Source organism: Ambystoma mexicanum, chromosome 10 (assembly GCF_040938575.1).
Source record: "Ambystoma mexicanum isolate Mex_15411 chromosome 10, UKY_AmexF1_1, whole genome shotgun sequence".
NCBI classification, from domain to species: Eukaryota; Metazoa; Chordata; class Amphibia; order Caudata; family Ambystomatidae; genus Ambystoma; species Ambystoma mexicanum.
The window spans coordinates 977028948-977041442 of record NC_090932.1 but is presented as its reverse complement, the minus strand read 5'-3'; positions in this window follow the sequence as shown (position 1 = coordinate 977041442).

The following is a 12495-nucleotide window of genomic DNA, read 5'->3' as shown; positions in this document are numbered from 1 at the left end:
CAGGGCCAGGCAGAACTACTCGGTGGCTGCAGGCAAGCATTGGCCACTGGGGAAGAAGGCACTCTCTCAAATTCCCACTGCAAGCATTCAAGATAATGGGAAAACACAAAATACGGAACAAGATGCACAGCTTTCTACTTGGAAACTGCACTGTGGGTGAATTTTCAAATAAATAGGAGAGGCAAACAAAATACAGAACATGAATTGCCATGTGCCGCCCTTGCTCATTATGACATTACGCGTCGTTAAAACGACAGGAGAACATGACGTATGGCGGGGGCTATTGTGCACCATTCATGTTCCTCTCGGATTTCTGCTTGCAATTTGCAATTTCAAGTGTCTATTTACTCATAGATACACATAATGTGCAGAATACAATCAAGTTACTTTTAAGCAATATGGCATGCGCCTTTTGATCGATTCTCTCCGGGTCTACATCGAATATGTGATGCAAAGGACACCACATGGCATTTCATAAAAGTAGCAATAAAGCCGGCTATAAATTACCATTCAAGCAAAAATACTGATGCAGTAATAAAGAGTTATGATCGAGGCTGGGGAAGGCTTTTAGAATATCTGATTATGATTCCGAATTGCAGTCTCGCCAAAGCCTTTTTCTGAGTAAGTGACTGTGTCTGGCAAACATATTCATCCAGGAGGGTAACTCTAGCAACCTTGTTTTGAAATGTGCATATTTTCTGACAGTATACACGGACGTCCTTTCACCAAAATGCCTGGGGTAGCGGAAGTGACATCACATGACCCTTGACCTCTGATGGAATCACAGAAAGTGATGTAATTGGACCCCACCCCGATGTGACATCACGGGAAGCGATGGAAACCAACCTTTCACCCCTTCATAAAACAGGAAGTGACATTGCATTGCATTGTTCCTAAGTACACTACAACAAATATGGTTACGATATCACTATAATGTGATATACATTTCATACAAGAATGGATCACCATATGTATCGTTAATATCAGTGTGTATGAGCCCATATTATCAAAATGACTGTGAATGCAAGCAGACATCCAAGGCCAAATGATAATGTGTTATTATATAGCACTCATGCTTAAAAGCGTTATATAGAGCAAACATACATATTAGGGTCACTGATCAAAGTGTTACACTTGTGGACACCCTTGCTTTTTTTTTTTTTACAACTTTATTTTCTTCTCATGGTCTCAATTTACCAACATACATGTGAGAAACAGTATACAATATTCTCCTCGTCATTGGTCGTCTTTTTAAAGAGGCCTGAACAAGAAAGCCACACACTCCATCAATAAAGAGCCACATGGTGCCGTCCACAGCCCAGGGGCTTACATTTTAAAAAAAAAAAAAAAAAAAATTTTTTAGGGGTAGCAAGGGAAATCACAGGGGTAGCAAGGGAGAACTCAGGGGTCACAGTAGCGACCTCTGGCAACCCCCAAATGACGTTATTGCATAATAGGCAACAGCATTCGCGACAGCATCAAGGGTCCACCAGATGATGAGGGCTTTACATCTGAGTTGGTAAATGGCATGGACATGTAGGTGTGTCCCGGGTTCCTATGCTGTTTACTAACCTGGTTGGAATAGTCATAGATCCCTGCTCTGCACTCTGGTGCACAGGGCAGGGATAATTGATGGCATCAATACAATGAATTCTTATGCAGTCCTCCTGCTTTTGAACATTTGCGTTTCTCAGCATGCATCAAAATCAGATGCAGACACAGAAGTGGCTGGTTTCCAATGGTGTGGTAAAATCCATGTAGGAAATACTTTAGAAAATGCATGTATCTGTGATAATACTTGAAGATTTTGTCTCTACATATTTGTCAATGTTGTAAGTCATTTTGCACTTGAATCAAAATTACCATCTAGATGAAAAAAATGATATTGCCCCAAAATAACATTAAAACATGCTGAATACGTGTTTTCTGTGCATTCGGCATGGTGGAAAATGACAAATCCTAAAATGCTGAACTAGGTGAGCGGAGGTAGCGGGGTGTCCCCTGCACAACTAGTTTGGCCATATGGGCTTTGGGGGTTTCAGGGGTGTCCTCCACATACATTAAATGCAAAGTGGGGAACAAATTAACAGAATCCCAAAAGCTCAGTTTCAAAATGAGACCAAGTCGGCTTCTCAATTTTCAAACTAAACCTTTTCGGAATTTGGTTTTTTAACGTAGATCCAATCATATACTTTGTCCAGTGATACGATCAATTTCATATACCAAAGATCCATCATTTAGGAGAACATTTCCATCACTGTGTAAGATTTATTGAGTAAAGATTCAATATCCTCATTGACAAAGGCAGGGAATGAGCAGCAAAACCACAACAGGGAGATTCCTTGAGGGATTTGAAGGCAGAGAATGGGTAACATACAACTACAGAGAGGTATCAAGGTATTAGAAGTTTAGTTTAGTTTAGTTTAGTTTATTTATTTGTACCGCGCACCGAACCCTGGGGTAGCTGGGCGCCGGAGACTTAGAAACAGTTACAGCATGGCAAAAATATACAATACAGACTGTGATAAAACAACAACGGTGTAGCAGACCGGGTTACAGGTGGTCAACAGAGGCATGCAGAGAGGAAGTGCATTAAGCAGCGTTTTTGTTGGAAAGCCATGTTTTTGTTTTGGCTCTAAAAGTCCAAAATGAGGGTTCTGCTCTAAGGTATGGTGGCATAGCGTTCCATAGTTTGGCAGCTAGGACCGGGAAGCTGGCGCCACCTGCTTTTTTTAGGGAGAATTTGGGAACGGAAAGGCAATGTGCGTATGGTGTTCTAGTTGGTCTAGTTGAGGTGTGGTTGTGGAACTTGTCTGCCAGGTATTTGGGTGCGTCATTAGAGCGGCATTTATGGACGATGACGAGGGATCTGAGGGTGATTCTGTCTCGTACTGGGAGCCAGTGAGCATCTTGTCTGAAGCTGGAGATGTGGGCGTTTCGTGGGATACTGAGGGCGGCTCTGATGGCATTATTTTGAAGTACCTGTTGTTTGTTCAGGTTGTGTTCTGATGAGCCAAGAAAGAGGGTATTGCAGTAATCAATTTTTGAGAGCACTAACGCTCTGGCTAGTGTAATGCAGCTGGAAGGTGATAGGAAAGGTTTGCAGGCGTTGATGAGCTTATTGGTGTAAGCTGTTGAAGAGGCAGTTGCGTTCACCTGTCTTTTGAGCGAGAGAGTAGAGTCTAGATAAACCCCAAGGGTTTTAATTTCTTTGGCTACTGTGATTAGGTTACCGTCTATGTTGATGGACGCGTAACGGGGGTCTAGTTTGTTTAGTCGATGTTGGGAGCCGACAATGAGGAGCTCAGTTTTCTCGTCGTTGAGGCATAGGCCGTGCTCTGCCATCCAAGCTTGGATCTCTAAATAAAGGTTGTTGATTCTGGTGGAGTCCTCGTCGTAGCACCCTGATAGGGTGATGAGAACCTGGGTATCGTCAGCATAGTTTGTGTATGTGACACCTAGGTTATCTAGGCGGTCAAACAATAGCTTTGTGAAGATATTGTATAGGGTCGGCGAGACGCACGAGCCTTGAGGAACGCCGCAGGTGATGGGGACAGGGAGTGCTGATGCCCCTGGGGAGAAGACCCGGGTGGTTCGGTTGGTTAGGAAGGACTGGATCCAGGCAGTCGCCTGGTTAGAGAAGGCCGCTGAGGTCATCAGATGTTCTGTGAGGATCTGATGGTCGACGAGGTCGAAGGCAGCTGATAGATCTAGCAGTAGGAGAATGGCTAGATTACCCTTGTCCTTTGCCTCGTCCATCTGGATTTTTAGGTCCAGTAGGGCTGACTCTGTTCCGTGCCTTGGCCTGAAGCCGGATTGTCTGAGACCCAGGAGGTTGTTGTCTTCCAGGTGCTTCTGTATTTGCAGGTAGGCCACTCTGTCTAGGATCTTTAGGATGTAGGGAACGGTGGTGATTGGCCTGTAATTAGTTGGGTTATTGGGGTCTAGATTAGGTTTTTTTAGAAGTGGCATGACCCAGGCCTCCTTGAGGCTGCTGGGCACTGAGCTTGATTTGAAGGATGCATTGATGAGGGCTGTTATGAAGGGGGCCAGAGTGTTGGCGCCTTCTTGGATGATGGGAGCTGGGCATGAGTCCCCTTGGCATCTAGAGGGCTTGAGACCCTTAATGATGCTTTCTACTTCTTTAGTGGAAACTGGTGAGAAGGAGAAGGGGGGGCAAGTAGGTGTTTTTGGGGTGGTGGACGGAGGATGGTTTGTTTTTTTGGAAAGGCTGAGCTTTTTCTGTTCGATTTTGGATTGTAACATGGTGATTTTGTCTGCTAGGGCTTTTTGAATCCTCTCACACCAGTCTGCATCTTTCACGCAGGTTTCAGCCAGAGTGGGGGGGGATTCGAGTTCCCTGAGGATATTGAAAAGCTCTTTTGTTTTGGATTTGGCGCTCTCAATTCTGTTATCATATGTCTCTTTTTTGGCCTTAAGGATAGCAGTTTTGTAGGTGGTGGCTGCTATCGAGAGTTGAGTTTTGTTGGAGAGGTTGGGCATTTTTCTCCAGGTGGCTTCTGCGGCTCGTTTGGAGTTTCGGAGGATTTTTAGCTCTGGTGTGAACCATTTGTTCATATGGGCTGCCGGTTTGGCTTTGGTGAGTTTGAGTGGGGCGATGGTGTCTACTGCTGATTCTAACGTTTTGTTGTAGAGGTCAGCGAGTTTCTCCGCATCTAGGTTGGCGTAGTTTGTAGGGGTACAGATATTGTCTATAAGTGGGCAGAGGTTTTGTAAGGTAATGTTGCAGTTGTTTCTGGTGAGGGTTTGGGGGATGGTAGGGGTTGGAGAGTTTGGTTGTGATTTCCCTTGGATGGAGAAGGAGATGGCGTGGTGGTCAGACCAAGCAGTTTGCTCGTTTTTTGTGATGGTCGTAGAGCAGTTGAGATCCGCTAGCCAGTCCAAGGTCCTGCCTTTGTTGTGGGTAGGGTCTGTGATTCTGAGATTGAACCCTAGTTGGGAGATGGTGCTTTCCAGGGAGAGTGCATTGGTATCGTTTGGGTCGCCGAGACCGAGGTTGAGGTCACCAAGAAGGATAATTTGAGATCCTGTTTTGGTGTTGGTGGTCAAGAGGTCAGATATCTCTTCCTCAAATGTGGTGATGGGGCCTGGGGGTCTGTAAAGGAGGTGTAATAGTATGGTTTGTGTGGCAGAGAGTTGGAGCTTTGCTGACAGAAGTTCTGCAGATCGGAAGCTGGGCGGAGGGATTAATCTAAGTCCAAGGGATGTTTTAGCGATGAAGGCTACTCCTCCTCCTTTACCTAGGTCCCGGTCTTTCCTTAGTATTGAATAACCTTCTGGGATGGCGAGGGATAAGGCTGGGCCTGCTGCTTGGTGCAGCCAGGTTTCCGTGATAGCCAGGAAGTGTAGATTGTTGATAGAGATGAGGTCTGCGATATCTAGCGCATGGGCGACCAAGGAGCGGGCATTGACGAGGGCGCCCTTGATTAGTGGCTGTTCAGATGTGCTCAAGGGGGCTGATTGGGTGATGTTCAAAGTTTGAGCGGAGTTTGCTTGAATGTGTGTGGGATGAGAGGAGTGTTTTTTGGCGAGTGTCTTGGGGGTTATGAACCGAGAGCCGAGTCTCAGGTTTCTGTCTTTCAATGTGCATGGGTTCCAAGGAGTGGGCGGAGCAGCAAATCGGCGGATCCATTCTATAGGACTGAGGGTGTCACGCTTGTCAATATGTTGGGTCTCCAAAAAACCCATAGTATGTTGGGTTGGGAGTGATTGCGGACGGGGTTTGTGGTGGGTGGTGTTGTTGTGGTGGAGCAGGGCGAGTGTAGCCGTTAAGGTGAGCGTGGCTAAGTAGAAGTTTGCCATGGGTGGTCAGAGTAAGACCCGGGTGTAGTTGGCCGAGGTTGACTAGGTGGTAGTTATAGAGTAGTTTGAGGTGAGGCGGGAGCCGACTGGGTCGGGATAGGCAGGATGGCAGGTAGTCAGGATCAGAGTGGGTACAATGGGCAGGCACGGTGGTCAAAGGACTAGGCACAGAGGCTAGCAGATAGGCACATTCAAGGTGAGGCGCAGTGGTCAACCGACTAAGGCACGGTGGCTAGCAAGTAGGCACATTCTAAACTGAGGCGCATAGGAAAAGTACATGCTAAATGTATGCACCAAGGCACCATACAGCGGTCTAGATGGTCTGTAGGCGACCAGAAGGCGCAATATAGCAGACTAGATGGTCTGTAGGCGACCAAAAGGCACAATATAGCAGACTAGATGGTCTGTGGGCGACCAAAAGGCACAATATAGCAGACTAGATGGTCTGTAGGCGACCAAGGCACAATATAGCAGACTAGATGGTCTGTAGGCGACCAAAAGGCACAATATAGCAGACTAGATGGTCTGTAGGCGACCAAAAGGCACAATATAGCAGACTAGATGGTCTGTAGAAGTCAGGGATTGGGAAACAAAGTACCTCAGAGATAGATCATTATGGACTCGAAGGCAGTTAATTGGCAACAAGCCACCACGAGAGACACGTTGAGTGATTCAAAGGCAGAGAATGGGCACCAAACCCCAGCAGAGAGAGACCTTGAGGGATTTGTATGCAGAGAATGGGCAACAAACCACCTCAGAGAGAAACATTGAGGTTTTCAAAGGCAGAGAATAGGCAACAAACCACCTCAGAGAGACCTAATGGATTTGAAGGCAAGGAATGGAAAACTAACCACCACAGAGGAGGACCTTGAGACATCTGAAGGCAGAGAATGTGCAACAAACCACATCAGAGAGAGATCTTGAGGGATTCAAAGGAAAGGAATGATCAACAAACCGCCACAGAGAGAGACTTGGAATCACAGGTAGGGGATGGGCACAAAATAAAGGAATATTTGCAGAAAGAATTTGAGAGATTTAAAGGCAGGGAATGGGCAACACACCACTAGAGAAAGAGACCTTGTGGGATTTGAAGTCCGAGAATTGGTGACAAACCACCACAGAGAGAGACTTAGAGGGATCCGAAGGCAGGGAATGAGCAACAAATCCCAACAGAGAAAACCATGAGGGATTTGAAGGCAGGACATGGGTAACACACCACCACATTAAGAGGCCTTGAAGGATTCAAAGGGAGGGAAAGGGCAACAAACCACTGCAGAGAGAGACCTGGAGGAATTGGAAGGTAGGAAATGGGCAACACACCACCACAGAGGAAGGCCTTGAAGGATTTGATGGCACAGAATGTGCAATAAACCACACCAGAGTGAGCCCATGAGGGATTCAAAGGCCGAGCATGGGCAAGTAACCACAACAGAGAGACACCTTGAGGGATTCAAAGGCAGAGAATGGGCAACTAACCACCACAGAGGGACTTGAATTCAAAGGTAGGGAATGGGCACAAAAAAAAGAAACTTGGAGAAATACCTTGAGAGATTTAAAGGCAGGGAATGGGCAGCACACCACAACAGAAAGAAACCTTGTGGGATTTGAATTCTGAGAATCAGTGACAAACCACCACAGACAGAGACTTAGACGGAGCCGTATGCAGGAAATGGGCAACAAACCACCACATTAGGATGCCTTGAAGCATTCAAAGGGAGGGAAAGGACAACAAACCATAGCAGAGATAGACCTGGAGGAATTTGAAGTTAGGAAATGGGCAATGCACCACAACAGAGAGAGACTTTGAGTGATTCTAAGGCAGGGAATGGGCGACAAACCACCACAGGGGATGGACTAGAGTGAATTGGCAATGGTGGGAGGATGACTTGGCTTTGATTATCTAATAAGCAGCAAGATTATGAAGTGGTCCTCAATAGAGGGTTACTGGATTTATAGCACTGATACAAATGAACATGTGGATGATGGCAGATTTGTGTGAGCCTCATATTTACTTATACTTCAGTTGTGACACTGTTCTAGATGCACTGTATAACAGCACATGCATGCACATCACAACAAGGATCATAATTAGTTCCAGTCGTAACTTTTCAAAATGCTGCTATTTCTAACGCTATGAGAAAAAGGTTGAATGAGTGATGTAAATAGGCCTGGATGAACCCAACTTGAATCGCCAGCAGTCTGGGTGATTCGAACAGACCTACATTCAGTAAAAGTTTTAAAAACTTCAACAAAATTTGACTTCATAGGCTATAAAGATACACACGTGGGTGGAGCTCTATGTCAGTCTAAGGCAGCTGTCAGAGAGGTGGGAGGGTCTTGCAGGAAACAGGCTTATTTATTGTGCATTTGTAAGGTACTTATACATCAAGTACATTGTGTTTCAAAGCACCCACAGGGCAACAGGGAGGGAACATGGGAATGAAAATCAAATATAACAATGAAAGACATAGGCAGACCTACCTACTAGACCTTGTGAGCATTCAGAACCTGCAAGTGCAGAGAAAGAGAGAAGGGATGAGGAGTGGGGGGTAATTGATAGCTGTATCAAGAGACATGTGCTAGGGAGTGAGTAGCTGTAAGTGCCTAGGTGGAGTGGCCCCTCGCTAATAAATAAGTGCAGGCCTGTGGTAAAATACACCAGTGGGTGCCAAGGCAAAAAGTGCTGGCAGGGGTGGAGGCTGTGGGCGATTGGTTGTGGGAGGCCTGGACCCATGAGGACACATGCAGGTCCTGGTCACTTATCTCTGCAACTGTGGGATTTAGCAGAGGAGGTGGTAAGGGAAGGATAACGTGAAAAGGAAGGTCTTGAGGCACTGCCGGAATTTGAGAAGATCCGGCTCAAGACAAAGAGGAAAGGGGAGACTGTTCTGTAGGAGACGGCCTGCTGAGCAAAGAGATCGGCCACCAGCTCGCTGTTTAGCGAAGCGCTTAACACAGAAAGAGTTGGTGCCGGAGGAACGTTAAGATCTGGGGGGAGAGTATTTAGTGAGAGCAAGTTGTAGATAGTGTGGTGCCAGCCCCAGATAGCCTTGTGAATGATGCAGAGGGATTTTAATCTGATGAAGACATCTGTGAAGACCTCCTCTCCAACCTTGACTCTAACAGCCCCTGTGTCCTCATCTTGCTTGATCTCTCTTCTGCCTTTGACACTGTCAACCATGCCATCCTTCTCAATCATCTCTGTGATAACCTTGGAATCACCGGTCAGGCCCTGGCATGGCTGACTTCTTTCCTCTCGGACCGACCCTCCCAGGTCCAACTCGGGTCCTTTCTCTCCACTATCTTTTTCTCTACCTCTGGTTTCCCTCAGGGGTCTAACCTCTCTCCCTGGCTGTTCAACCAATACCTGGCACTCCTTGCCCACTGCATTGCCACTCTCCGTCCCAATTTTCAGTGCTATGCAGATGACAAACAGCTAATTTTCAGGCTACCCTCTGCCACCTCTTCTCCTTCCCTCATCTCTGACTTTCTGTCTGCTATCCAGGAGTGGTGTGCCACTAATGACCTCTGCCTTAATGCCAGTAAGACTGAAATTGTCCTCATCGGCACACCTGCTCGCTCTTTTCTTGTCACCCTCTGGCTGGCCTCTCTTGGCCATCTGCTTGCTCCCACCTGCAAGGCTAAAAACCTCGGGGTCATCTTCAACTCCACACTCTCCTTCTCTCCTCACATCTCTGACATTTCCAAGAAGTCACACTACCAGCTGCACCTCCTCAAAGGTATTCTTCTTTTCTTCTCCTTCCCCCAGAAGCTCACCGTCTCCAGGGCACTTGTTCGCTCCATGCTGGACTATTGCAACAGCCTCTTTCGAAATCTGCCTGCTTCTACTCTCCGCCCTCTGCAACTCATCCAGAACAGGACTGCAAGACTTGTCCTTGGCCTCAAGCCCAAGGATTGTATCTCTCTAGGACGTAAATCTCTGAACTGGCTCTCAATGTCTGTGAGGATTAAGTTCAAAACCCTCTGCATTGTCCACAAGGCCTTCTGGGGCACGGGGCCTCAATACCTTCAACTCTCTCTTCCTAAATATCTTCCTTCTCATGCTCTTCGCTCAGCCACCTTCAACTCCCTCAGGGTCAGTCGCTTCTCCAAGCAACAAGTTGGTGATAGATCTCTTTCTTCAGCTGGGGCCTCCCTCTGGAACAGCCGCCCTGCCTCCCTTAAACTTGAGGAGAACCATCTCCGGTTCTGGAAGCACCTCAATACCTTTCTCTTTGCCTCTGCTTTTTCTCCACCTCTCCCCTTGTGACCTCCTGGCTGTAACCTGATCTGCAATGGTTACCCGGACACCCTCCGAACTTGGGCCCAGGTCCTCCTCTGCCAGTCTCACACACCTGCACTGCCTGCCTGGCAACCCCAGCACTTGGGGACTGTTTCTGTATCCCTGCAGTCCCCTACCAGCACTTGACACCTGATGGCTGCACTTACCCTTGCACTGGCTACTTGCTGGCCGTTACCTTACATATCGCTATTACCTATTCCCTTGCACTGTACTGCACTGTCCCCCCATCCCATGCACTTGCGTGATCTGAATGACACCTGGCCTAGTAAGATCGCTGTCTGTCCTCCCTTTGTTCCCCCTCCCTTGCCTCATCGGGCCTTGAAACACTTGTGTATAGGCGCGTTATAAATGCCATATCATATAATTTCAAATCCTTGCAGCAACCGGGAACCAGTGGAGAGTTTTTAGGGCAGGAGAGATGCGGTTCTTGAGTTTGCGGCCAAGCATAGGTCTTTCAGCCCTTTTCTGGATTATCTGAATGGGTCGTAGTGAAGAAGAGGGTACTTTAAAGAAAAAGCTATTGCAGTAGTCTAGCCTAGAGAGAACTAGAGCTCTAGAGACATGGAGCTTCTGGGGGAACATGAAGAAAGGAAGAATTCCTTTGAGGAGATGGAGTTGAAAGTGGGACTTCTTTGCAAAGTCCTGAATTTGAGAGAAGAAGGAAATAGAGGAGTCAAAGGTTTGTGCCTTCAGATGAAGGGGGAAGGAAAGAGCCCATAGAAGAAGGCCATAGTGAGGGACAGAAAGAGGGGGCAGAAGTCCTAATTGGAAGGATCTCAGTCTTTCTGGCATTGAGGAGGCAGAAATCATTGGAAGTACACCAGGACTGTATAATAGCAGATAGGCAGTCATAAATGATAGAGCAGGTAAGAAGAGGACCAGAGGGAAGTTTTAAGAAGAGTTGTGTGTCGTCTGCATAACACTGAAGTTTGAGGACAAAGTGGAAATGAGTTGTGCAAGCAAAGCAAGGTAGTTGTTAAAGAGCCAGGGATAAAGGTTGGATCCCTGGCGGATGCCGCAGATGGAGAAAGAGGTGGGGGAGGAGAAAGAGCCAAGCATGACTTGGGACGGACGGTCACTGAGGAAGGAGGTCAGCCAGTCCAGTGCCCACTCTGAGCTACCTAGGGTATCGTGGAGCAGTTTTATGAGGATGGAGTGGTTGACCATATGAAATGCAGAGGAGAGATTAAGTACAATGAGAACAGCTGGAGAGTTGGAATCAAGAGATGCAAGCAATTCCTCACAGGTGTTCAGAAGAGCAGTTTCCGTGCCTCTGGATGCTCAAAATACAGATTGATGGTCGTGGAGCCAACCAACAAGTTCAGTGGGCTGGGTCAGTTGGGGGAAGACTGCTTCTCCTAGTGTTTCACAAGGAAGGGGGTGATAGATATGGGGCGGTAGTTGAATGGACAAGGGGAGTTTGCAGAAGGGGAGCACAAAGAAGGGAGGAGGGGAAAGATTCAGTAGCAAAAAAGTGGTTGCATGAATCAGTGAGTGCAGGTGCAAGGGAGCCAATATTGTCCTTATTTGTTCTGGAGGAGAAGGGGGAAACCTGTTTGGAGGAGACATTCATGGAGCGGGCAACTCTGGTGACCTCATCAGGTGTGATAGTAGAGAAGGAGGAGAGAAAGGCTGAGGGAGGATGGGAGGCCATAGGATTAAAGGAGGTGGGGAAAAGGGAGAGGGACGCAAGGGTGCACAGGATGTCCAGAGTTTTTGTAGTGTAGTGTGTGGCTAGTGCGTTGCAGAGGGCCTGGGGGGGAAGAGGTGATGAGGAGACTGCAGCGGTGTTGGCTAGTTCACTACTGATTTTATAGAGTTCAGCCGAGTTCAGGCTTAAGAAATGTATGGAACTGCACTCTCCATGAACTAGTGAGAAGATGAAATAGTTCAGTAGAAAGTAACGTGGGAAAAGGTAGTGAGTTACTGAGGACTCAGAGAGCTAGGCTTAGGGCAGTTTCAATGAGTGTGACACATTCAGTGATTTAAAGTGTGTGAGCATAACAAATGACCTATTTTGAGCCTGCATAGAAGAAAGAATAACAGCAGCTTTGGTGACATTGAAAGACACAGGCAAGTGACTTTTGATTTGAAGTGACACAGACATCTGAATACAATACCCCTTATTGTTGCCGATAGGGGAGACACAGAGAACTCTGTAGCTTTAAATGATTGCAAGTGGCACATGTGCCATGCAAGAGAAAAACCTGTGAACAGACTCTGAGAGGATACCTTGTATAATACTCATTCTTTGTGATTTTTGGAGAAGAAAGTATCAGAGATTCAGGGAGGGTAGAGCTACATCAGTCACAGTCACCGTCAGTATCTTGAAGTAAGTGAACAGAACATCTGACATCCGATAACACTTG